The sequence below is a fragment of the Artemia sp. Qi Xiang Cuo genome, chromosome 4 (assembly GCF_049724085.1).
Source record: "Artemia sp. Qi Xiang Cuo chromosome 4, ASM4972408v1, whole genome shotgun sequence".
NCBI classification, from domain to species: Eukaryota; Metazoa; Arthropoda; class Branchiopoda; order Anostraca; family Artemiidae; genus Artemia; species Artemia sp. Qi Xiang Cuo.
The window spans coordinates 34,384,521-34,389,440 of NC_142797.1; the positions used below are offsets into that span (position 1 = coordinate 34,384,521).

The 4,920-nt window shown below is 38.8% G+C and overlaps 1 protein-coding gene across 4 annotated transcripts in view; it reads left to right on the forward strand.

Annotated features, from left to right (window-relative positions):
• The first annotated feature begins 4,729 nt into the window (after positions 1-4,729).
• The window catches only part of LOC148953039 (sulfide:quinone oxidoreductase, mitochondrial-like), a 127,511-nt gene continuing 127,320 nt past the window's right edge, over positions 4,730-4,920 (forward strand). For 3 of the 4 annotated variants that reach the window (XM_089088247.1, XM_089088250.1, XM_089088249.1), the window contains exon 1: positions 4,730-4,865. The gene's annotated coding sequence lies outside the window, so the exon portion shown is untranslated. Of the gene's footprint in view, positions 4,908-4,920 lie in introns of all 4 variants that reach the window. The other variant, XM_089088248.1, reaches the window with a different exon arrangement.

Here is a 4,920-nt window from a genome sequence, read left to right on the forward strand (position 1 = left end):
AAACAACTCCCCTCAATTTCCAATACATAATGCTCCCCCTCCGAGCCGGCCCAGCGCTTCCCGCAGCACGTCCCGCGGTGCTTCCCGCAGCGCTTCCCGCAGCGCTCCCCGCAGTGATCCCCGCAGCGCTTCCTGCGGCGCTTCTCCGGCCCGCAGCGCTTCCCGCGGCGGTTCTCGGGCCCATAGTGCTCCCCACCGGTTGGTATAAGATATTTACAATCTAAAACGAATAACATAGTAGGTTTTGATTTTGTTCAAACAATCCCTCCAAATAACATTTCATATTAATATCCCATATATGCTTGGAAAAAAAAACATGAATTGACATGGATATCCATTTTCTGTCATGGTAAACAACTCAGTCCGTTATAAAGTTGTTTTTACAATACTTGTAGAAGCAAGGTGAACCATTCGTTAATAAAGCAGTTGACATCGCAATGGATTTTGCTACTTACTATGAGCGGGATATAGTGCATTTTTTGGTTTCACTAATCTAATTTAGCAGGGTGAATGCATGCACTTGACATGATTCAAAAGGGAGAACATTATATTTCCTTTGGGGAAAAAAATCTTTTAATAACTCTGAGATACACTTTTACTGTGTTCAAAAATGGCGAAAAGAAAAGCCCTAAAAAAGTTGGAAGAATTAGGTATATATTTCTATAACTAGAGGTAAAAATGCTTACATATGCAAATTCCGTCTGGGCTTGGGTTTCGGATGGATCTGACATAGCATGCTAGAGGGTAACCTCCTGACCTAGAGTTGATGGGGCAGCTATTAGAGGTCCAAGGAGAGCGGATGGGCCAGCGATGTCACAATCCAGCGCAGATTGGGCTGCGGCTTGGGCAGGCAACACTTGTTTAGGAGGCTTCGGCCAGTGACCATATTGTATGACTGTCGCCTTCGCAGGGGCCGCATTATTACCCCTTGCTCTCTTACTGGGTGGCGGCGGGCATTCTTCACAATTTGCCTTAAAGAAGAGAAAAAAGTTAGTATGGAAATAATTTCCCCCTTTTTTAAAGAAGGAAAATTAGTATCCCCTAGCCATAATTTTGTCTAGAAAAGCATTTATCACTAAGAAAGCCCCCCATACGCCAGCATTTTCATTAAAGCAACAAGTAAAAATATACTAAACTCAGAAATCAAATGCTATTTTAATAAATTAAAAAAGCTTATTCATAGACATCCCAGCCCCCTTACTTTTCATGCAAAAAACACTTTGTTTTCATTTTAAAATAATGGCGATAGAATTGAGGTATGTCCTCCCCCCCCTCCTTTCACCAATGTGCGAAATATAATGTTAGTAATTATTTTTGGAAATAATCCCGTTTCACTCCTCCAAAAATACAGGTTGCGAATCCACAAGCTTAATAAACAGCAATCTCTTTTTGCTTAAAATCCTTTTAATTTGACGGAAAAACAAACCATTTTGATCTAAGAAACCTTTTACAGGAAGTGCTTTAAAAAGGGTGACAACTAATTTTAACCTCGCGCTAGAGAGCCTTATGTCAAAACCAGAGCGGCTTAATAACAACAGAGTGACGGATGTCAGTTAGAGAAAAGATTACAATACAGAAAAGCCAAAATTTATCGAAAAAGAGAATTATTTCTATTACGAGAATTATCGTTGTAAAACAGTGGGGGATGGGTTAGTTTTATGTTTTAAAAAGAAAATTTTGTTTGCTTTATCGTGCTGATACAGAGTACATGGTGGTGTTTTGGAGTGTGGGGGAGGGGGGACTGAGATATACTAGAGGGTGACCAAGGAAACCAATTTTATTTTGAAAATAAAAATGAAAATGTACTCACATTTCTAATTGTGGCTTCCAAGGCTTCAACCTCATGAAAAATATTTAGTGTTCTATCCATTGTCAGGTTACTTTACTTTCTGATAATTTAATCACAATTTATGTCCGTTATATATGACATCTCAAGGGTGAATTGTTATGTAACGGGGAAAACCATATGTAAGCAAGCCTCTGATTGGCTGAGAAAGGAGATGCATCCGACTCGCTGATTGGCTGAGAAGGATGCATTTACTTCCAGTTTCCTATTCCTGGACACCTTGACATTCATCCCTAGCGTGCACTTGACCTAAACAACAACAACGAATAAATCCCTCAGGCCTAAAGATCAAAGAAGCCATAATGTTTCTTAAGTCCCCTTTCGTGAATCAATAATTCCCCTCAGATTATGTAAATCAATTTCTCAGGTTAGGTTAGCCTAAAGATCAAAGAAGCCATGTTTGTTTCTTAATTCCCCTATCGTAAATCAATAATTCCCCGCCGATTATATAAATCAATTTCTCAGGTTAGGTTAGCCAAATATCAAAGAAGCCATGTTTGTTTCTTAATTCCCCTTTCGTGAATCAACAATTCCCCTCGATTATGTAAATCACCCCATTGTCATTACACCTGGACAAACAACAACAAATAAATCGACCTTGAAACATCCATAAAAGTGAGAAAATTCATGTTTTTACATTCTCACTGACAAAAACCATAAAAAATCCATAAATTGCTGTACTCGTCGCTGTTTTTTTCATTCTCACTGACAAAAACCATAAAACAGACAAAAATTGATGTTGACATCCATGAAAAACATCAAATAAATTGACCAACACTCATAACCATCCAAAAAAACATCCATCAAAGTGAGAAAAATCATGTTGTTTCAAGTGAGAAAAATTCAGTTTTTTTATTCTCAGTGAGAAAACCATAAACCACTTGGTTCTCGTGGGAGTCGGACCCCCGTCTCTACTCATAACGTGTTTAATCACGTGTAGAGGTCCCATAGAATAACAAAGGAAGGAACATAGCGCTATAGAATAGCATGGGAGGGAACATAAGCCCTTAGAATAGCATAGGAAGGAACATAGTGCTATAGAATAGCATGGGAGGGAACATAAACCCTTAGAATAGTATGGGAGGGAACATAAGCCATTATAATAGCATAGGAAGGAACATAAGCCCTTATAATAGCATAGAAAGGAACATAGCACTATAGAATAGCATGGGAGGGAACATAAGCCCTTATAATAGCATAGAAATGAACGTAAGCCCTTATAATAGCATGGGAGGGAACATAGGCCCTTATAATAGCATGGGAGGGAACATAAGCCCTTATAATAGCATGGGAAGGAACATAGGCCCTTAGACTAGCATGGGAGGGAACATAAGCCCTTATAATAGCATGGGAGGGAACATAAGCCCTTATGATAGCATGGGAGGGAACATAACCCCTTATAATAGCATGGGAGGGGACATAAACCCTTAGAATAGCATAGGAAGGTACATAATCCACTCAAATCCATAGGTACATGCTCTGGAAAGACGCCAAGGAACATAAGGCAAGCAAATTCATAAGTACATGCTCTGGAAAGGTACCAAGGAACATAAACCATGCAAATAGCACGGTAAGGAACATAAACCATGCAAATTACATATTAGCACTCTACTTACTTCTTCCGTTTGAAGTTATCGGGAACAAACATAATCTTACATAGGTGGCACATTGCTCTTTACTAAGGTAATACTAGCTTGACTTCGTGGATCGGCCGAGATATTCTCGCTGCATATTTAGGTTTTGGCCTAAATAAAGTGGACAGGGTCTATGTTTGACATTTTCAAAAGTATTGATACCCCTATGAAAACGCCTTATTAGCAAGCCTGTCACCCGCAAAGGAGGGGGGGGTTAGACGCATACTACAACCTCACTAGTGACCCTAGTTTCAATGGCAGAAAAAAACATAACATTTTATCCTATAACCGATAAAAACAATGACAATTTGTCCGATGAGAAATAAAAATAATGACGTTTCGTTCAATGACAGATAAAACGATGGCACGTTGTTCTACGACAGTCTGGTCGATGACAGTTAACTATATGACATAAAAACGATTACCGATGGTTTTTAAGATAAAATGACTTGCTCATAGGGTGCTTTTACAATTTTTTTGATGACAAATAAAAACGATGTGACTATTTTTGTTGGTAATAAAAATCAATCACCATTTGTCCAGTGGTAAATAAAAACGATGACCATTTGTCCGATAACAAGGGAAAACAATGAAAGTCTATCTGATGACAAGAAAAACCAATGCTCTGTGACAGTCTTGGCAATGACAGAAAATCTATAGCAAAACAGAAATTATGACCAAATTGTTTTGTGGCAAATTGTCGGGGCACCCAGAGACCAATCCCTGAAAGTTTCGAGTCAATCGCACGCCCAACATCAGACAAGCTTCTTTTACCATTTTAAAACCTATGTTTAAACAATCGACTGTTCGTATTATTTTTGGCACTGGTCCCAGGGGCTCTGGGGGCTATATGATTCCCGGAGGCATATTTATTCGGTCTGCAGCTTATTCAAAATTTTATCGGACTTCTTGGGGGCTATGGTGGTGCTGGGTAGCAAAAAAGGTATGGGAGGGGCTATTTGCCCTCCAATGACTCAAGTCTCAAAAAGTGCACCAGAGTTTTCAATTTCTTATCAAATGAGCCCCTCCAAAGTTTATATAACAACCTTTTCCATAAGAAATGGCCGGAAAAAAAATAGATAAAACAATTCTATATTAAAGGCTCGTGGCTCTTTATGTAGGCTTAAATTTGTTTTCTGGGAGGCGAAGAAAGACAGTTGAAACTACGCCAATATCTCATTAGAAGTTTCGTATTACGTAATGGTGACATTCATATAAATGAATCCAAACAAACGTGGAATTTTTATCTCTCTTGTTGATAAACTACTGTTGCAAAATCCCAAGCAATCCCAGTCAGTTGGATAAATTGTAACAAAGTGATAAAGAATCCTTCTTATTATTTAGAAAAGTGCAAGGAAAGGATAAGAATCTAAAGAATGCACAGGGTGAGGATACACAGCCACAAGGAAATTTTTTTCTTCATTCAGGTCAAATGAATTT